At 40.7% G+C, this 22,632-nt stretch overlaps 1 long non-coding RNA gene across 1 annotated transcript in view; it reads left to right on the top strand.

The window, feature by feature from the left end:
- Positions 1 to 461: 461 nt before the first annotated feature.
- The window catches only part of LOC102386304, a 67,206-nt gene continuing 45,035 nt past the window's right edge, over positions 462 to 22,632 (top strand). Inside the window, exons 1-4 of the long non-coding RNA XR_322887.3 lie at positions 462 to 691; positions 7,819 to 7,893; positions 9,275 to 9,341; positions 11,285 to 11,431. This is a non-coding gene — a long non-coding RNA (uncharacterized LOC102386304). The remainder of the gene's footprint in view (positions 692 to 7,818; positions 7,894 to 9,274; positions 9,342 to 11,284; positions 11,432 to 22,632) is intronic.

Below are 22,632 nucleotides of genomic sequence, written 5' to 3'. Positions count from 1 at the left end.
TTCAATGTTGGATGTCTTTGTCTGTGTTCAGAAATGTTATTATGACTAGTGTAAAAGTAGTGGCAAAGCAACACAGCATTGATGATGCTCTTTATGTTTACTATGAAAACTGTCTTCCTAGGCACCAAGCGTAAGCCAAGCTAGCAGTAGCAATATGAGAAATCATATCCTATTTACAAGGAGCAAGCAGCTTTCCTATGACCTTCAGTTCACACACTTACTGTGCACCCCTCCATTATCCTCTGCTATGTAACCTGTTCACAGGTGATTTAGGTGGACTGATTTGCTGCTGTCAGTAACCTCTGGTTTCTGTATGAGGTGGAATAAGCCTAAGGGAAAGCGTGGGATGGTGTGAGAGGGATGTTTGAAAGCAAGGTTACACATGCTGTAAAAACATAATGTATAATCTTTCATAGTAGCTCTATAATTTTTATCCTCTGTTCATCTGACAGAAAGAAAAACTGCAAGCTGATAACAGCCCTGAAACAGAACCAATTGAAGGAGATTCTTTTTATCTACAGGTTAAAATAATAGGAAAGCAGGGAATATGCAAGGAGCAGAATGCAGCTCTGACATGAAGAATTAGTCACTGTTGGAAAAGCATTGCTTGAACTGTTGAAGGAAGAGCCTTGCTGTCCATAAAAGCAACACAACAGAAACTGTACTTCCACATGATCTTGAAAACAGAGTGGTGAGTTATTTTTAGTTTCAGAGGACTTATTTGAAGCATTTTTGAGAACTCACTTAAAGCAGCAGCAGAACTGGGCCATCAGTGAGTGCTTTGCAATCATCTCAGCTTAGCTTTTTTAGAAAATGACATGCATGTAGGATCAAGATGAGAAGGTGGGCTTTTAAAAAGCAAATATGTCTGTCCTGCTAACCTAATTTTTCATACTTTTATATGATGATTATGGTAATCTCTTTACAAGATGAAGCTAATTATTTATTTAGAATTTGGTGGCTCAGTATTTTTGTTAGAATACAAATAGGGTTATTTGTTAGGGTTATTTGTTGTTAATGAGGATTCTGTAATTATTGTACAGTGTCTGGCAGTTATTAGAATTATCTTCTTGTAAAATTAACCATGTAACAACATCCAATCCCGCCCCCCCCACAAAAAATATGCCAGAAGCATTGTGCTACATGCTTTTTTCTGCTTATTATAATCTCATTAATAAAATCAGTTGTTTATTGGCATCAAAATGTGAAATTGTACTCTATGCATACCAACTTTTTCTTCCAACAGCTTTTTTTCCCACCGGCTATTAGAATCAAATCCACACACATGTATATTCACTGCACAGATATATTGTTATACAGTGGCTCTTTACTACAGAGAGTGCATGATATATAACAACATCCACACAAGCTTTTTGATGTGTTCTCTAAACTTCACCGCTACTTGTTAGGATGGCTGTTTATTAGAATCAAAAGTGCTGCCCCCAATGTGATTCCAAGAAGTGGTGAATACTGTATGAAAATGGTATTAAAAGAATATCATTAAAGTAAAATGCTCACAAGTTAGGAGATGAAAGAATTGAGGTTACCATTGCAACTTTAACTTGACTCTTTTGTGCATGTGGATTATTATATAGTCTTTCTAAATATGGTCAGTTTTTCAGCCATGGGCAGGAGGTAGGGGAGGAGAGGAGAGTTAACCCCTGTGGCTGAGTGGGTAGGAAACTTGTTCGGGGAGCAGAAGACCTGGCTTGTAGAGAAAAAAAAGTAGTTCTTCACTTAGTAATCAATTCATCAACTGTGTTCCTTCTGTGCACTGAATAAGGCAAACGTAGTATGTGATTGTTTATTTAAAAGTTGTACCATAATGGGCATGTCTACATGAGACATCTACTGCACTTGCCTAATTATCGCCACAGTAAAACATTACCATCTACACGTGTGGTGCTCTTAGGACACAGTAAACTAATTAACTCCTCTGTAGGATAGTACAGCCAGACAAATACTATCCTAAGGTGGAGTTATTCACTCTGTCACAACACACATACAGACACTGACAGGGCTGGCTGGGGCACAAGGGTGCTTTAGTGTGGGTGCTGCCTGCCAGCTAGCCCCACATGATAGCACCCTCGTGCCCCAGACAGCCCCTCTGCAGCAGTTGAGCTGGGTCAGAGCAGCCCCAAGCTGGCAGGCGGACCCCTGGGGCTCCCTGCAAGCTTCAGCTCAATGTGCTGAGGTCCTGGGTACCTGTGCGAACAGCACACTTGTATGCAATAAACTCCAGTGTGAACTGTGCTAGAGTTTATTCAGGTGCGTCACTCACATCTGTTCATGTGCCCAGTGAGTACATACAGACGAACCAAACAAAAGTTGCACAGGTGGCTTTAGATCTGCCATGTCTAGCTTTTGAGAGCTAGATTTAGAAACCTTCAAATGTCATTTTTAATGTAGAATTTTGTAATCTGTGTATGTGCGTGTGTTTTCAAATACCAGAACCTCGGTCATATGGCATCATTCTGGCAACTATGTGGATCAACATGGGATGAGATAAGTCACCATTATGGTTGGAACCTTCAGATGCACGACACTAGACTTCAACAATTGACTTTAGACAATTTGAGCTAATGGAGTAGCTGAGACAAACTACTTAATACTACTAAGTGAACCTTTACAAGAAGGAAGTGAAATACTTTGCCAGGGGATTTCTAGAAGTTTGCTGGCAGCAGAGTAATGGTGAGATTCAAAAATGTTTAGCTTCCTTCCAAACTTTGGCTCTAGTGGTCCACAGACTTTTCTGGCCATACCCTTCAAGTATGAGCTTTTTTCTCCCGTCTGCTTCAAATTATACATATCCTTTCTCTTCTCCATGTCTGTCTCATCAGTCCAATTACATCTTCCATCCCTAGCTAATACTGGTTTTTACTCATTAGCCTTGTCACTCCAGTTCCAGTGTCCTTGTCCAGCAAGCCTTAATTTTACCAAGAGCCATGTTTCCGTGTCCCCATCCTCATGTAATCTCAGTCTCCCTGCACCTACCTTCCAATAACTTCTGCTTCCTTTTTCTTTCATCAGACAGAGAATCCCAATCTCATTCCGTAGAAAAACAGGTTGGGAAGGGACCTCAAAAAGTGACCAACCCTTTCTCAAGCCAAGATTGTCTCCATATAAACTGTCCTGGGACATAAGTTGTCTGTTCACCCTCAAAAACTTCCAACCTCTAGGCTTGAGATTGCCTAGAGAGATTGTGCAATCTGTTCTGGTGTTTAACCAACCTCAAAGTTAGAAAGTTGGACCTCTAAATCCCTTTGGTGGCAATTTAAGCCCATTACTATTTCTTCTGTCTCCTATGGACACAGATAACAGTGAATCCCTAACCATTTTATAAATATTTTGACATTTGAAGTCTGTTATTAAATCCCCCTTTCAGTTTTAGCTTCTCTAGCCTATATACTCCAACTTTTCCCAAACTTTTATTGATATAACATGGTTTCTTGAGCTCTAATACTTTTTGCTGCTCTCCTCAGGCGTCTTTCCAGTTCGACCACACCTATGCACACCAGCATGGTACACAAAGCCAGACACAACATTACAGTGCTGAAGATTGCATAGGAATTATTTCCCATGATTTACATACAATATTTCTGTTAATACAGTCAAATGCTATTAGACTTTGTTGCAGTGATGCATTCTTGACTTACTCACCTTGTGATCCACTACAATTCCTATGTCTCTTTTTGCAATGCTACAGCCTACCTAGTAATTCCCTACTTTGTATTTGTGCATTCGATTGCTCCTTCTTAAATTTTTCCTGTCCTCTGTTGTGCCTGCTACCTAACCATCTTGGTGTGATCCACAGATTTAAAAAATATAGTCCCAATTCCATCCTCCAAGCCATTCATGAAGATATTGAACAGTACTGGTTCCAGGACAGGCTCTTAGGGAATCTTTCCCTTTTGACATTGATGACTACTCTTTGAGTAGGATTATGCAACCAGTTATGCCTCCACTTTACAGTAGCCTAATCTGGACCATATTTCCTTAGCATACTTATATGAATTGTGCAGGATACAGGTATATCATATCCATTGCTCCCCCTGCATCCACAAGACCCAACACCTTGTCACAGAAGCAAATTGGGCTCATTTGCTCTTGACAAATCTATATTGTCTATTACTTATAACTTACCCTCTAGGGGTGTGTCGCCACGAGCTTGCACGTGCAGTTTGCAGTGCTGCAAACTACATGCACCACACATGTATGCATTCATTATGCTGCTAATTAGAGATCCCGGTGTAAAAAAACCCCAAAAAACTGTGGCAGAAAAAAAGTGTGGTGGTGCATATGGCTGCAGTGTGCACTGCCCAAAACTGGAGCCTGACTGGCCAGAGGCACAGTTTAGCTGCTGGCCGGGATCTGTGCCCCCAGATTAACACTGCTGTGGCCCTGGAAGCCCCTCAGGAACCCAGGTAAAGCTACTAGGGCCAGCCCAGATGCTGGCTGCAGCCTCCCCTACCCAACCTGGGGCTATCTGCCACATACCAGAGCACACGTGCAGGGGCATACCCAAAGACAACTAGCAGTGGCACAAATATGTGCCACTGCTATTTGTCCCCAGGGAAATGTACATTGCCACTCATGGGGATGCACCCTAGGGGTTTACAGTACAATTGTTTGATAATATGCTTTTTGTTAGACATCAAAGTTATGCTGGGTGCATCTACATGCGACACCATGTCACTGTAGCAACATGCTATGGCAATGTAGTGTCAGCAGGCAAACACCCTGATGCCACAGCTATGTCGCCGTAGCAACATGTTCTGTTGTTATAGTGCACTGCTACGGTGATATAGCATCTCAAAATAATCCTGAACCATTACTGTGCCATTACTGTGCCATCATTTATTACTTCTAAATGGACTAAATGACAACACAGTAGCAACAGCACCATAGGGGCACATGTAGATGCATCCACTGACTGTTCTATAATATTATGGGTTCTTCTCTTTTTTTTAAGATGGGCTGTCATCTGATAGCGGGGTTTTTTGGACTGAAGTTAAAAAGGAGCAGAACATGTAAGCCTTCTTGGCTTCATTTAGATCCTTTGTTAGTTGGATCTCAGCTTGTTCCTTGGCTTATCCTTACATGCTTACACTATACTCTTAACTCATTTTTTGTGGCAAATGATCCAACAACTTAAGGTGAGAGTGCTTTTTAAAATTCAGGTCTTTGAAAAGCTCATGGTTTAACCAGGCTTCCTATTCTTCTTTAGCCAGTACCATAGCACTGCTCCAGGTGCTGACTTGGAGGATAGGAGTTCAATAAAAAATGGCTGCTAATGGCAGCCACACAATCACAATTGTGATCATTGTAACAACTGGAAGTCACTGATACCCATGTGTGTCAGGATCCCAGCCATATCCCTGTGCCATTGTCCTTAGTGTTGGAATAGCTTGCTCTTATACCCTTAATAGTGTCTCTTTAAGGAACAACCAACTGTATTGAACTCCTCTTTTCTTTTGAAATTTTCTCCCCTGGGATCCTGCCTACCACTTCTCTATGTCTTTAAATATCTGCTTTTCTGAAGTCCAACATTTTTATTTGGCTGTTCTCCTTTCTTTGGCTTAACGTCATGACTACTATCATTTTGTTATCATTGTCACCTAGGCTGCCTTCCACCTTCAGGCTCTCAAATCAGTTTCTCCTGAAGACTTTCTTCTACTGGTTGCGAACTTACTGTACTCTCGACACACTCTTGTGTTATCTTCTAGCAGATATTGTGGTAATTTAAAGCCCTGAAGTTAGGATGATTTAATTAGTTAAAAAATTATATTAGTTTTATACCGGAAATCCTTTCTGAACAACTTATACACGTCCATTTCAATATTCCAATCATTAATGATCTCAAATCTTATTTATCCTGATTAGACCATACTGGGACTACCAGGTCTTCCTGCTTATACTGTAGTCCTTGCTTTTACATGCATTTTAGATTTGATTAGCTGATTATCTTGCTAGTTTCCCACTCCATCAATAAGATTTCCCATATTCCCTCCTATTCCTAGGCCTTTATTCAAGTTACCCTATCCTTTATTTACCTATGGGTTTTGTCTTCACCCATCTTGAATCTAGTGTTTAAAGCTCTCCTCACTAGGTTAGAGCATCTATTGGCAAATATGCTCCTCTCCTTCATTAGATGGATTCACTTCTCTGCACATTAGGCTTTTTTAGGACACTGTTGCATGGCCAAAGAAGTCAGAATCTTGTAAGGGACACTGTGACCCTGATTTTATTCCAACTATTAGGCATATATATGAATTGAAGTGTCTAAGACCTATTCTATTCCAGCCAGCTCAAGTCTCTGAAAAGTAGTTAGTTCAAAAGATGAGTGCTTCCTTGCTGTTTTTTGTCTCAGTATTAAGGGTATTATTGTATGCTATAAAAGCAGATACCTTAATGGCTGTTCAGGCACTTGAGCAGAGTGAAATGTTTATCCTTCATTTCCACTAACTCTTCAACTTTCCCTCCTGCCTATAATTTCCACTTGGGCCCTGTAACAGGTTGGGGTTTTTTTTTTTTTTTGTTTTTTTTTTTTTGTTTTGGGGGGGGGGGGGGCAGATGGCAAGGGGAATCCCAGGAACAGATTTAAGCGTAAATGCTAATTGGGGAAATTAAAATATTTGATTCCAGTGGCAATGATGAACATGGCAAAGTAAGAAGAATTTGCCATTAAAAAAACACAAGAAACACTCCATCTATTTTTTCAGTTCCATTTCAAATCTCTTAGCCTCCCCAGTGTCCCTCAATACCTCTAACTCACGTTCAGATTTCTCAGGCATATCTTTTTCTCAATATGCTTTGTCCATCTGTCTATCCCTCATGCTACTTATTCTCTCCTCTTCACACTTGCACTCAATTATTTTTCTCATCTAAACTGAGCCAGAACACTGGATCCAAACACTCTTGAAATATGAGTGAACGTTTCAAGTCTAAAATTTTAATTTACCACTCTGAATTTATTCTACAGTGTTAATACTGTGCCCACTCTTGAACAAAATACTTATGAAGCAATATTGTGCAGTGCCAGTTAACAACAAATTTTGGGCCCAAATATGCGAACCACAGTTTTTTTATGGATAAAACCAGGTAGGTTTGGTTGTCATCACATTAAGGTATTTGTGTGATGGCCTGCAGTTCTTTTGATATTTCTGATGTGAAGTGTGATTAACAATCAAAAAGTAAATCTATACATTAACTGTAGCCACCTTTATTAAGTTGATGCAAACAGAACATAAGAATCTGGCATGAGAAAATCATTCCATTAAAAAAATGAAATTCATGGTTATATTTCATTATCTAAGAACTAGAGAAATGTATTGAATGGTGTGTTAATCTTTTAAATCATAGTAGCTATGGCAGTGGGACAGAGCTATTTATTATCTGTCCTATTTTCATAGTTGAGGTTTCCAGCTTGAGTGGAAGTATAGAAGAGGCCAACATTTTACTCTGACTTGAAGCAGCTGTTAATGCCACTTCAAAAACTAATTATTACTTGTCAAAACTTTACACCCCATTGACTATGTCTGTAAACTAGCTAAAATGATCCATTTTCAGCAGTTTCCGCACTCAGGAGTTGATAGATGTTGGTACAGCGCTCTAAAGTAGTCTCCCTTTTAGAGCAAAATGGCTGTCAATACTTGCAGATTGAAATAGCTGAATGATGGGAGCACATTGACTGTTGGCTGGACAAGCAGTGATTCAGACTGGTCTCCTGATAACATCTTACAGCACAAACCCAGGTGACAAACAATATTTAAATTAAAATCCCACCAATAAAATTATCTTGTCTCCTTCACTTGCAAGGTAACATCTTGTCTTCTTTGAAGTTGGCAACCCCAGGGATGTTCTGAAGTGTACTTGCTGTCTGTGGCATAAAAGGTAAAATGCTGATACCATATAAAAAGAGCCAGAGAACTGCAATTCTTAGATTGCATCTCTGTGCATGGGAGACAAATAAATGACAAGGGAGCTGATTATGTTGCTAAGGGTTCTCATTTAGCAGAGAAGGGGTTTTCCACCTTTTTTGGTTGGTATACTTCTGGGGGCTGGTAGAGAACCGGGAGTCCCCTGGGGCCTAATCAACACCCCCAGGGGTATGTGTACCCCTGGTTGACACCCCCTGCAGTAGAGTAATTCCTATCTAGTGAGATCAAATGCTCCTATGGCTCACCATTGGTCAAAAAGCAGAGTTGGGATTTCTGTCTGTCCTTCCTTCCACTTAAATTTTTTTTTTAATGATTTGTGGGGTTTTTTTATTTCTCCTTGTCATGGGACGGGGTCCCTAAGGATGGCTGCGTTACCCCTAAGGCCCCTTGACCATGCCAATTTGGCCTGCAGAACACCCTCAGTTCTCACCCGCCACATTTTGATGGATTTATAGTATAGGGAGGCTGCCTTTAAGTCCTCTTGGACATGGTTTGATGGACTGTCTGGGAACCCCGTGCGTTCCTGGACCCCTTGTGGGTCCCGCTTCAAAATAGATGTCACAGGACACCCCAGCCTTATGGGCTATATGCATGGTTCCAACCACCCCTTTACCATGCCCCAAGACTTGCAGATGGTATTGACGGTGTTTGGTCTGGGCCTTGGTATGAATTGCCCCCCTTGTCCTCTCAGGGCTCTCCGCAGCCTCACTGGCACCTGGGCTCTCCACAGCCCCTGTCTCTGTGCCTCTCTGGCGCCGGGGTCTGTGCCCCCCAAAATGCCATACCCTCTCCAGCGCCGGAGTCCCCACATTGCAGTGGGCCCCCAATGAGGCCTCCTCCTTCCCCAAATAGCCTCACCCAAACCACCGGTCTTATAAAACAGCAAGCAAAACATAAGCCCCTGGGCTATAACATAACACCAGCTGCCCAGCTATAACATAATTCAAGCCACACAGGGCGTGCTCTGTCCTTCAACAGTACTGGAAGCTGCACCTGCAGTCAGGCCTCTCCCCTTTGCTTCCTCTGGGAGAGCACCTCCCCGCTTGGCTGCTAGTAGAGAACTGCCTTTCTGGCTTTAGCCCTGGGCTTTATATATGAGCCAGGCCCTGCCCCTTCTGGTCAGCTGACCGCTGGCAGGTGTGGGCCAACTAGGTCATCCTGGCTGCCCTGGTAACCAGCAGCTGGGGCTCCCAACTGACTGTAGTTCCAGTCCTTAAAAGAAGCAGGACACCCTACTGCCCTGCAACGCTCCTATTGTCATTGTTTTGCATAGAAAACAATTTATGAAACCTCAGAATGTTTCATGAAATGGAATTTAATTACTCTCTGTCCAGGCCTCGCCATCAATGGAATGCAAAGGAACTGAGCTGAAGAAGAGGATCTGCCACAAACACTTCAGTGGTAAAGTGGCTATTTATTGGATGAGTGGCCTGAGTTCTGTTGGGAAATGGCTTGGTTCTCCACTGTATTGTGTCTTATGTGCTCATAAATTGTATGTCAAAATTTAAATCGGAGCCATTGCCATTCATCTCCATTTTTCGCAGGCACAAGGTAGTGAAAACCCAAGCCCAAAGTGTACGCTATGGAAAAGCACACACATACACACAAATACATAAAATCCAAATAAATAAATATGAAACTAAAAATGGAGTCAGTTGTATGGGTCACTTTTAGATTTCAATGGCCCTAAATTGAAATGATGTGTCTTAATATTTGAGGTTTAAAAAGAGACAAGTATTTTGTGGGTGTTTAACATGTATTCTTTTTTCAGATATATATGATATATATATATATGGCCCAGGAAAAATTATATGCTTCTTGTTGTAGAATCCAGAATATTCTATAATGAAACAAATATTCAATTTAAAAAATTCATAATAACTAAACTATTTTTCCAAACCTAACATGTCCCTTAAATCTTAGTGTGACATCTAAAAAAAGTTTAACTATTTTTAAAAAACACTAAACATGAGTTCAGCTTTGTCAAATAATTAATTTTAAAGTATCAGATTGGAGTATAAGGGAAAAGGTTTTGTTTTATAGAAAGTCAAAATCACTTTTAGAGTTTATTGACCTATTTAAAAAAATAATCCCCTCTGGTTTGAGAGAAAACATGAGAAATATTACCAAATGCCTTTTGCATTAACCAAATGTATATGCAATTTAAAAAGGAAGTAATGAGGGCAGATGCATTTCAACTTAAGTGCTATCCAATACTATTTTTTCTATCAAAATATTAATCATATATACAGATGTATGTATAAATGTATAAAAATGCAAACTGTTTACCTAGCATATTTAGGACAAAACAAATGATTACATCTGTAGTAATTAATGTGTATGGGTGGTTACAATAAAAATGCTGATGCATCTCAAACTATAACAAACATTGTACCATGCTAAGAAAACAATACACCATACCGTAACACACTATCAAAGAAATGATATGTAAGTAATGGATCAAAGTCCATCGAGAGTTCCCAAACTCTGGTGTTAGAAATCCCTGCTTTCTTCCATTTCAAATAAGCTCTAAACAAAAAAGTTGCAATTATCTAAGAAGCTTTAGGGAGATGAGTGAGCAGGTACTTAACAGGACTTGTGTTAAACATACACAGTTAGTTCAGGTGTTGCCTTCTGGCAATTTCTGTGTGTTCTCTTATATTAATCTTTGTAATTTAATAGCTCTAAACAGAGATGATAATTATCTTAAACAAAAATGCCTTTTATGTTTAGTCTTTAGCACCTTATGTTTCACTCTCCTTCTAGTCCATAAACCACACGGACAAAACTAACCTCGGTCAGAAATGTAAAATTTAGTACTTTTGATATTGCGACACAGGTTATGATCAAAACTACAAGGCCCAGTCCAATTCCCAGGACTTAGCATTCCAATTTATTCTTGTGGTAGTTTTTCACAATATCTGAGAAACTTTTCTTAGTACCTTGTTATAAAAATTGGATCTAATTACTTATAAGAAAGTGCAAAGTACTGTCTTAATAGTTTACTACATCCAACGCTGAAAAAGTAGGTATCAATCTACCACTGAAACAGTAGTTAGCACTGCTGATTGTGTATAGCCTTATTCTGGATATGATGTGCCTAACACTGACAGAGACCTGTATCTTTTTTTGCCCTTGGTTAACACATGTATTGCTTCATATACCAGTAATGAGTCTTTGAAACTGAATTGACCTAAAACCAAACTTTATTGTTTCTCGGGTGAGAAATAGACAGAGAACAATTGGCCTAGGCCACAAAGTTCAGATTTACTTTGAATTAAAATCAAAACTTTCTTAAAATTAACTTTTTAAATTTATGTGGCAACCAATTTTTTGTGGTGCAGAACAAATTAAAGAGACAACCTCTGTCCTGCGGGAGTTGTAATCTAAGTCCCGTGTAGACTGGCATATGAGAACAGCCCTATGGTCTGCAACTCTACTTTACAGCTGGAGGATAATCACCTAACTTGAGACTCTCCACAATGACTAAGGTAAGAAAAGTGAAAGAGAGGAAAGGAAATGAATAACAAAGAAATCTGAGTTAATTTGGGTTGTTTTGTACATATCCTAATCACTGGCATATTTTAATTCTTTGGTTTTGCATCTTATTTCTAAAGTTTTATTGTAGTTTTAGGCACAAGGAAGAAGAAGTAAGGAATAAAGCAGCCAAAATGGACTTTATAATCCAGTCCTTTCCTCCCTCTTTCATCTCACTTACCTCTGAACAGCTCTTTTGAGGGGAAGCCTGGTGTCTTGCTAGCCTTCACCTGCATTGGAATTTACTTGGCCAAGACCATAGCTGGCCATAGGGAAAATGGTGCCCTGAGCGAACTTGTATTTTGCTGTCTTCCCCACCCCCCAAGCAAGCAGTGCTGCTGCAGGCAGAGGCAGGTGGGATGCTGGGTACAGTCCAGTGGAGAGGTGGAGCAGCGTGGTGTACCATAGGTGGGCAGGTAGGCAGTGCTGCTACTGTGTGTGAGCAAGGTAGGCAGACTGGTGCAGGTACTACCCCAGCCTCATGTACCCAGTCTGGCTCCTCCTGAGTAGCAGCTGCAGGCAGGGGGCAGGCTGAACTAGGCACTGCTTCTCTTGCTTGGGAAAGGGATTGGCCAGGGCAAGGTGGGGCAGGAGGAGAGCACTTCAGTGAACATGGGCTGCTCACACGTGTATGTGTGCATGTGCTTGGTGGCCCCCCCAAACCAAGTACGTAGGTAGTTGGTATTTAGGTTCTTAGTTATTAGGTGTACATAAAGGAGAGAGATGTGGATTTTCTATTTGGTTAACTATTTTGGTAGATGGCCTAACTTTTTAAGATTACTGTAACAAATGGCCATTCAGTGGTGCATATTTTGATTGTAATTTGATTTATAAAATATTTTGGAGCAAAGTCTATAGGTATGTGTAAATAAATAAATAATAATAACATGGGATTAAAAAATAAACAACTATTCCAATTACAACAGAAACTCTCTGGAACCATGGAAAAATAGAATGTAAACAGAGCTGCATGATTTTCAGGGTGGCATTTGGCACAGCAGTAAATCTTGCAGGTACATATACCCGTCTCTACAGTTTGACCCAATCATTCTATAGTATGCCGCTTTTGGAATCAGAGAACAGAAGTCAGGCCATCAGTGTTAGAGTATGGGGGGAGGGAATTTACATACAGTAAGTGCCTATTCAAATAGTTCCAACTCTGCTTGAATATCTATTGGCTTAGAAGGGTCTTAGATCCTGTGTTTCAGCAAGCTGTTATCATAGGGCGTCTATACACGTGCTCCAAGGGTGGGGGGTGCTTTCATTAGAGCAGTGCTTTGAAGTGCCTGGAGCATCTCATGTATCAGCATCCCCATGCTTCAAAATGGCAGTGGGGGCACTTTATCTAAAGCCCCAAAGTTCAGGGTCTCCAATGCACCCACCCCACCCTCCAGCACTGGCCGGGCAACCCCCAGAACAAGCTCCCTCCACTCCATCCCCTCTCCCATTCTGAAGACAATCCTGAGGCTGGGAGGAGTGAAGGACTGGCCTAGGGGAGAGTGACTGCAGACTTGCAGCTGCTCTAAACTTCAGCACAATCCCCCAACCCCTGGGACCCAACAGCAAATGTGTGTTGGGTACAAGGGATTGCTGTAACTCATGGCACTCACTGCAAAGTGCCATGAATTACAGCATGGAGCAGCAAATCTGTCTGTGCCCTTTGAAAAGCTCATTAAAGTATCTATGTGTGATATGCTCACAGAAGGTAAGATTCTGAACGACAGCCAGCATGGCTTTGTTGCAAGTAGGTCTTGTCTTATCAATCTCATCTCCTATGACCAGGTCTCTCACCACCTGGACATGGGAGAAGAGGTAGACATTCTATACCAAGACTTCCAAAAGGCTTTTGATCTAGTATCCCACAATATCCTTATGGGAAAACTGGAAGATTGTGGGCTCAGCTGCTCAGTGGTTCAGTGGTGGGAAACTGGCTACAGGGTAGGACCCAGAGAGTTCTCGTGAATGGATCTGTGTCATCCTGGCAAGAAGTGGCCAGAGTAAGGTGCCCCATCTGGGGGCAAACAACCCTCAACACACATACAGGCTTGGTGGTGACAGCTTAAGATGCACCATGGCCAAAAGGGACCTAGGGGTAATGATTGACCATCACATGAATATGAGCTGTCAGTGCGAGATGGTGGTCAGTAGCACAAATAACACACTGGCATGCATCAACTAATCCATCTCATGTAAAACTAAGGAAGTAATACTCCCACTGTACTCGGCACTGGTGAGACCACAGTTTGAGTACTGCATCCAGTTCTGAGCACCACACTTCAAGAAGGACATGGAAAAACTTGAGAGGGTCCAGAAAAGAGCCACCCATATGATCAGGGACTTGCAAGGCAAGTCATACAAGGAAAGGCTGGGGACCTGGGCCTCTTTAGCCTAAGGAAGAGAAGGTTGAGAGGGGACTTGATAGCGGCTTACTGCTATATCAGAGGAGTGTATCAGGAGCTTGGTGAACACCTATTCACTAAGGCACCCCTGGGAAAGACCAGGACCAATAGATACAAACCCCTGGAAGGCCGCTTCAGGCTTAATACCAGGAAAAACTCCTTCACAGTCAGGATGTCCATACTGTGGAATAATCTCCCTCCAGAGGTGGTGCAGTTGCCTACCCTGGAGGTTTTCAAGAGGAGACTGGACAGTCACCTTTCTGGGGTCACCTAACCCCAGTTGTTTTCCTGCCTAGAGTGCGGGGTCTGGAACCAGTGATCTGCAAGGTCCCTTCCAGCCCCTAACAATCTATGAATCTCTGATGCAAAACCAGTTGAAGGTATAATTCGTAATATCATATCTTGACCAAGAATTTCTAAAGTAGCTAAGTATTGGGAATGTCTCAGCTTTGAGGAGCCCCACATAAACATTTTAAAGCTATCATTAGTGATTTGCAGAGCCCAACTTGTCACTTACATATGTATTCAAAGAACATAGGAAGTAACTTATTGGATCAAACCACTGGCTCATTTAACCCATTTATCCTATCTTTGACTATGGCAGTAGTGGATGCTTTAGAGGGCAAGCATATGAACAGCGTATATCTAGAGTGATCTCCCCAAGCGTACCTACTTGAGAAGCTACTGCACAGTGGATACTGTGCATTTATTTAGTACTTGTATAATCAAGTACTAAATAAATGGGCAGTAACTGGAGTTACTGTGCAGTAGCAATGACAAACAACTTTTTAATGATGCTGCTCTGCAGTAGCCTAATAATAACACACAATAGCATATTAGCACTGTTTGTGTTGTGATGTGCTACTATGTAGTAGTATTTTGCTACTGCGCAGTTAGCGTGTCATGTAGACACACCCCCTGTTACACACTCCCTGGCATCCATCATCATTCTGGATCCAGTTCCAAACCAATACATCTGCAGATTGCCCTATCAAATCTTCCATCTTTGTAAAAAATTGCCATTGGTAATGCTTTCATGTTTGTGCCTTTTTCTATTTGTATTGCTACATAACATGACATAAATTTAACTGTTTGTTAAAAAAAATCGAAACAAAAGCAAAGCCATTTTCTTTCCCCCTCCTAATTTCAAGTTACCATGAAAGCTGCTCAGTCAGCAAACAGATAAATGTACTTGGAAAGAAAGTCTCTTTAGGTTAGGTGACAGTGAACACTTTTCTTTTTTTTTAGGGCAACTATCCAAATACTTATTTGTTATAAGCTTTTGTAGCCAGCAGCTTTTCCACACAGAGCTGAGTTGACAGGTTTGCTCCTGGGATAATCACAAACTTCATTCTTCTGGGACAAAATTGCTTCTGACAGTATAAAACCCAGGACATCTTTGATGTAAAATCCAACCATAACCCATGAATGGCAAGGCTGCATAGTCATCCCATTCAACACAAAGTGTTTGTAGCGAAAAGTGTTCTTAGAGATGCCAGCTGAATGGACTGAGATGGTAAAGTTTGTTGGCTCGCCAGTCTGTAGTGCTAACTAATAAATCTGAATATAACCATACACAAGAAGGGGCCTCAAATAAGGGTGATTTCATGAATATCTCTATAATTTTATACAGTACTTGCATGGAGAACATGTAGTTTACTATTTTTTTTAATGTACATGTTTTAAAAAGGCCAGCTGACCATCTAGTATCCAGTCATGTATTTGTGTTAATGTATATATATCCCGCTTTGTTTCTATTTCATATGTATGATGAGAAAGCACAAAACTGCAGTGCCTTGAATAAAAATACTTAAGAAGCAGACTGCATGTCTCTAAGTATTGATAGCTAGCCTTAGACAAAAATACAAACCAGAACTTAATCCAGCAATAATTAAATTCCCCTTTATGGTCTGGCCAAGTTATCAAGTATAGAGAATCAAATGCCACAGGACATATTTTGATAAAAAGCTATTTGCTTCTCTTATACAATTAATAAATAGGTGTTTAAACATAAAATTTAGAATGGGCATATTGTGCTTATGCTGTAGAATACATATAAGAATGTATTATTATAGTTGACACATTCTTCACTGTTGTCATCATCCAGGGCTTTTCCATGAATTACTGCTTACTTTGTTGTGCAAAATGATTGGGTAAGACCTATAAGGTCTGCCTAAGGAAAGAGGAGTGTCCTTTGGGGAAATAGTCCTTCCTGGAACTTTCTTTGGAGCAACTATCTCAATAGCACTCTCTACCCAAACCAGTAGTGAAACAGTACCAGGCATCAAAACCAATGAGCCAGATCTTCCGCTAGTACAAATCAATGGAGCTTCACTGAAGTCTGCATTACAACTACGATTTACCGCTGTTGAGAATCTGGCAAGCAGTATGAGTCTGGACATGCAGTTATCTTCATCCATAAATTCTTAAGAAGTTTGATGCTGTTATGATAATTTCACACAATATTGTTCTTGTGTTCAGTCTCAAAGCATCCCTTCTAAAATATAATTATCATTGGTGCAATAATGCAACTGACTGGCACATTCTCATTTGTGCATGTGGCAGTTGCATTGTCAGAGGAGAATTCGGTTCCATACACATATGAATTCCTATGTTAGGATTTAAAGTATAATTTTAAAAAATGTAAGATGCTCTGGTTTATGTCTGGATGAGCTTTTCCATTTCCATACTGATGTAGAGCACAATACTCATGATGATTGTTTTGTTTCTCCCAGATCCCTGGGAATTAATACATGCACTTTGGCAAAATTCTGTAGATTGTGTAGTCAATAGAGACACGGTGGTATAGGGAACAAATTGTGATGTTGATCAAAATGATCAATCATCAGTGCCTAGCAAATATGGTGCAGGGTACATTTGCTTTAAATTACTTGCAGAAAGAATTGAATTAGGAATGTAGTAGGAGAAGGGGAAACACAGCTTCCCTCCAGGAAGTCAGCACACTTTTTTCCTCCCATGTACAGTCTTTGAACAGTCACAGAAGTCAATGAATGCTTTGTTCAATCAGATGGCTGACTCCACAGTTCTTGTAAATGATAGATTTTGGTAACATGAGGGATATTTTAATTATAAAGACTTTTTCTTTTTGTTTTGCATGTGTCATTGTGTTCAGAAAGAAGAGAGCAACTGACATTTGTATCAGCAGGTGGCACTAGAACTCTAATAATGAAAATGGTTCCTAGTGTGTCACCTTCACACAGCTTTAAATCAGCAATTGCATAACACGTTGTTTCCTCTTGGTTTGGTTTTTTGGGGGGGAGGGAGGTGGTTTTTTCTCTCTCACAGATGATTCTATGGCTATATTTAGTCATTCTTACTAACTGACTTAAACCCTTGCTTTCATTAGCAGCAACATATTCAATCTGAAAACGTATTTTTAATTCATAATACTTGAGCACATATTAAAGCATAAGGAAGAATAATCAAACTTTGGGTCACTTCCTTGCTTCCCAACTTCCACCAGGAATCAAATGATCTAGATGTCACCTAAATAAAAGATAGCCCATTTGAAAAATAGTTTCAGAGTCTCTTGTTTAGTTTATAGACAAAAAATGAATGTGAAAATCTTCACGTGTAGGACTGAGAGTGATTTAAAATGAGCAGCAAGACTTTCATAGAAAAAAACCCGAGCCATGAGGACATCCTTTGTCTCATGAAGGCACAGGCTTTTTTGTTTCCTTCTGTTTTAATTGCTATCAGAAGGCTTGTACTCAGGAGAGCCCTCATGTCCAACATAGTTAATTGGGAGCCAGGCACTTCTGAGGCACCAGCTTAGCCTCTTGCTTCCCATACCTTTCCAGATGATGTAACCTGTACTAACCAAGTAATCCACAGTGGTATAGCAGGGAGTACAGTGTGTAGTCTTTGTTAGCCTGCACAAATCAGACCCTGTCTCATTGATTCAGTAAAGTGGTTAAGCATATGAGTAATCACACCCTCATTCAGCAAAACACTTATCCAGATGTTTATCTTTAATGATGTATTTAAATTGGTGATATTTAAGAATACCTCAATGCTCCTATTAATCACATGCTTAAGTCCATCCCTATTGGGACAGCATGGGACTTCAGGAGGTGCTTGAAGTTAAATATGTGCTTAAGTGCTTTTCTGGATATGGAAGCATTCCTGGATCAGAGCTCAATAGAGGATTTCTTTAACTGGTATATAAAAATCAAAGTCTGTTTAATTTCAAAGTCAGGAGAATTCCCAAAAGTCACATCAATTTACCATAAATAGTTGTTAGAGGCAATGCCCTTCGGGTCTGATCCAAAGCTTCTTTGATCAGACTCCCATTGACGTCAGTGGGATTTGTATCAGGTCCTAGGTCCCTGCAGAGGAGAGGGAAGGAAGGAAGGCAGGAAGGAAGGAGGTAGTTGAGATCACACCCTGTTGTCTGACCTCTGGACTGACACTGATGATAGCCGTGAATGAAGCCTCACAAGTCTTGCCCCTCATGGAGGAAAGAAAGTTATAAGAGGCTAGTATGGGAGAAGGCAGCAACAGAACTAAACTGTGCTCTAGCTAGGGTGCCTGTATATTATATGTTCAACCTTCTTCCTTGTTCCTAAAAAAATGTATAGAATGGCTTACTTAGGTCTTCATTTCATGTGTACAAACTGTGCTATGTCCTTGTCCAATGTATACTAGATTGACTAGTTGGAACAGGACAGGATTGATTTATTACATATAAGCTTGAAAACAAGTAGGTGACTTTTGTGTCAGAAGTCTGGAGGAGCCAAGTGCCAAGTATATAAAGTAGGTCTGTAGTTGTTTCCCCAGAATAAACACAGCTTTTGAAGAGCTTTTAGCTTTATTTTCTTTTAAAGTAGTGGAATGGATAACATCAACAAATAAACTGAATTGGAACATCATTATAAAATAGTTCAGATTTGCATGCCTCTAGCTGGTAATATACTCATTCATTTAAGAATGAGTATCTTATTCCAAGCCTTTTGCATTGGCTTATATTTTAGTTTGAAGTTCTGAATGTGATACTGAAACTGTCGCTAGATATGCTAAGGAGAGCTGGGTGAAGAATCCACAAGTAATCACTTACTAAAAGCCAACATTTTTCTTCATGCAAGTAGTCTATGGCCAGAATAGGAAATGCTTCTATTTATTCATGATTTTACATTATTCAGGAATATCTCAATGATATGGGAGGGAGGGGACATTGATCTTGTTTGTTTTGTTTTGTTTTGTTTTGTTTTGTTTTTGGAGGATTTTTTGATCTGCAGTTTGCAGCAGGGATGTTCATTCAGTATGTGGGTAACTGCAGAAACCATAGGCATGTGATAGTGTTCCTGTTTCTTGATTCTGTGGTATGTGTAATACAACACAGGTTACACGTTACAACTGAATACACCATTTGCATAATAAAGTAATTTTTTTCCCTGAAATTAGAGGCATGGACGAGGCAAACTGCTGGCTCTAAAGGCTCATCTGATCCTAGCTTTGGCCATGAGGTTCCCCAACAGCAGCAGCATATTCCTATTCATGTTGCAAACTGCATTTAAAGTGGAATTATAATGCATGTATATTTTTGGACTACAACCCACCCCTTCTAGTGTATTTTTCTCTTCAGTTTTATTTTAAATTTGTAATTCTAACAGTAATATAACAAATAACACTCAAGCTTAAATTGCAAATTAACCTCGCAATTCTGAAAGCCTTCACAATTATAGAAACGTACTGAGGTAGGCACATGACTTCGGAAAGACCAGTGGAGTAAACCTAGTAGGACACTTTTAAAGGATGCAGTATGAATATGTGTTTTGCTTTGCCCAAGGTAACTATGCTGGAGTAAGGGTGGCCTTGAGAGAGACCCTGACATTTCTCTACTAATAATAGGCAGGCTAGCACTTCTAGTTCTGATGTGGAGACCATTCTCTTTGCTATTATTCTCTGTTCAATTACCCTGTCTTCCTATCATCCCGCTCCTCTACCACAACCTGCCTGTCATCAAATTCCCATGCTACACCACTCCTCTTCAGCCTGTTTCCTCCCACCCTTGGCTTCTATTGTTACTAACACCTAACATTGTTTCTGGTATCTAGTGAATCCATTGAAGTGGATACATCCAAATATGTAGTTGCTTCTTCCTTTGGGCCGTTCCTTAGTCATTTCTCATTTCTCCACAAAACAGTTTCCTTCCTGACTGTGCCACTGTGTGCAGTATAGATCTCCCTCTCCTTTTCCTCCTCATAATCTTCTCTTTTTCTCTTTCTTCAAAACTCTTTGCCTGACCCTAATCACGGTCCTGAACTGCCACATCACCCATTCAAATTCTTCATTTCTCTGGCTCTCCTTTAACCGTCCTTTCCCCCTAGTCTGGAACTATTCTAACATCTATCTTTCTCATAGCCTGTGTTAAGCAGGTCAAGAAGGAACTGGAATATCATCCACTCCCCCAGCCTGCTACAGACAGCCGTACCAGGCTCTTCCTTTTGCCCAAAATAGAAGCAGCAGAAGGGAGGCAGCAATTTTTTTGTAGATCCTCTGCTCACTATCAGCAGAGCTGTTTTTTTACAATTTGCTCTTGACAAGGTCTATATTTTAAATGTAGTTCAGCTGCTGATTCTCATCCCAGTAGTGGTTTGCAGTGGGAATCTAGTTTCAGCATTTAAGACCCTCTTTCTCCTCTCCCCTCATCCCTGCACTCCAGTCTGAAAGTTTGAGAGGACAGAGTCATTTGTTACATCCAATCTGGAAGAATATTGAGAGGAGCCACGGTGCCTTCATTGTTCCCCAATGTGTCTCTTAATCAGATATTTGCTTTTGGCAAATCTTTGACCTTTGCAACTTAAAGTTCATTTTTTTTTATTTAGGATAGCAAAGCTTTTGTCACCCAGTGTTTGTAGACAATGCGCACCAGAGTAATGAAAATGCACCTAACCTGAAATATGAATTGATGTTCTCTGATGATTTCTCTCATGCGGAACATATCCTTTCGTTGCTGTTTTATAGGGAAAATCTGCTATGTACCTTGCAATCAAGATTATAGAGTATGAGACATATGTCTGAAGCAGAAGCCCACATCTAAAAAACTCTCAACTGTGCAAAAGTTCAGTCCTGGTTCTGAATCCAAATGTCGTGGCTCAGGCCCCTCTCTATAAAGAAAAAGAGGTTAAAATTAGCAGCATGTTCTTTAAGCTGACCAAGATAATATCTTGTAGTCATAACACAAAGACAGTATCTTGGTCAAGGCAGAGCTTCACTCCACTTTTATCCCAATATGTACTCTAGAATACGGTCAAGAGATTTTTGTGCTATGAAACAGATACTGACCTCCCCTACATGTTGGCCCCAACTCCTATTATCATGGAGGAACTGTATCCCTATTACAGGGTGGATAAAGGAATCCTATTCTCAGTTCCCTTGTGCATGATCCAAATTAGTGACCTGCACCAAATATCTTTTGGGCTACAATGACCCAAATAAGCATGTATGCCACATGTCCGTGGAGGCTGGGGGGGCACGGTGACCGCTTGCAATCAGTGGCAGCGTGTCAGTGGTGGGGGCATGTAGTCAGTAGCGGTGGCGGCAGCCATGGCAATCGGGGACCGCCTGCAGACGCTGGCAGTGGCAGCGAAGGGGGGGGTGGTGAGCAGCGACCACCTACAAGCGCCACCGGCAGTGTCAGCAATGCTTTTTGCAGGGGTGCACCAACAAGCTCAGGGGGCACGCGTGCACCCATGTGTACCCCCAATGCATCACCAGTGCAAATAAGGGTGTACTTGATTGCTTTAAATGCTAACTGTTGTAATCAAACCCTAGTCAAAAATGCACTGAGTATGAGACAAGGCATAACTGTGGGCCTGGCTTAGAACAAGAATTCTTTAAATGCAAGTAATATTCTGTTAGTTTCCACAAATCCAGACACTTCAGTTTCAAGAGCCTGCAACATAACATAGAAACTCTGTTTAAATTCTGGTTATAAAAACAACAAATCTAAAATCAAGATTATGATACCCACCTCAGGAAATCCATGATCTTAAGTCTTGTAATAGGCACAAAGTTGGCTTCTGGTACTGTGAGGTAATAATATACTTGGGCATAAAAGTACCTCCAAATGACAGTACTTGACAAATTGAAAACCACTTTCACAGATAGTTGGTATTAGCTCAGCTTTAACAAGCTAAGCTGGCACTGTAACACTACACATCCTCCAGAGACCTCTGATCCTTTTCCAATATTATCCTAATATTTTCAACAATATTCCTTAAAACCTGAATGCCATCTTTTCAGATTTCTTTGGAGAGGGAAAACAGTACAAAATATTATTTCTGCATGATAGCAAAGAAATTGTAGGTCTGGCTCTCAGAAGCTTCACTAGATATCATCAAACAGAAAGCCTAAAATGCCCAATTGACAGCAGTGTACGGATGTGGTCAGGTGCCCAGGACAAAGCGGAAGTGGCAATTTCCAATTGCTGCTGCGATCACAAGCCAAATGTACAGCTGCCAGCAACAGCCACATTTTTTCACCTCCTCCCCTGCCAAGTCGGCACCTGGGACAGTTGTCCCTATTGCCTCCCCGCCTCCACTCCTTCCCCACAGTAATGCCACTACTAACTGAGTGCATTTAAAACTATCCAGCTATGATGTGATTACATATGAAAGGGAGAAGGGATCATAGATTTGCACTTTATAGACTGACTAAATCAGAGATGTACAGCATAAGTTTTCACACGCAGCAGCTTACTGCATCAGATGTTGCGAAGACATTGCAGAAAC

The sequence above is a fragment of the Alligator sinensis genome, unplaced genomic scaffold, assembly GCF_000455745.1.
Source record: "Alligator sinensis unplaced genomic scaffold, ASM45574v1 scaffold150_1, whole genome shotgun sequence".
In the NCBI taxonomy this organism is placed as follows: Eukaryota; Metazoa; Chordata; order Crocodylia; family Alligatoridae; genus Alligator; species Alligator sinensis.
This window is presented reverse-complemented; position numbering and strand designations above follow the sequence as displayed.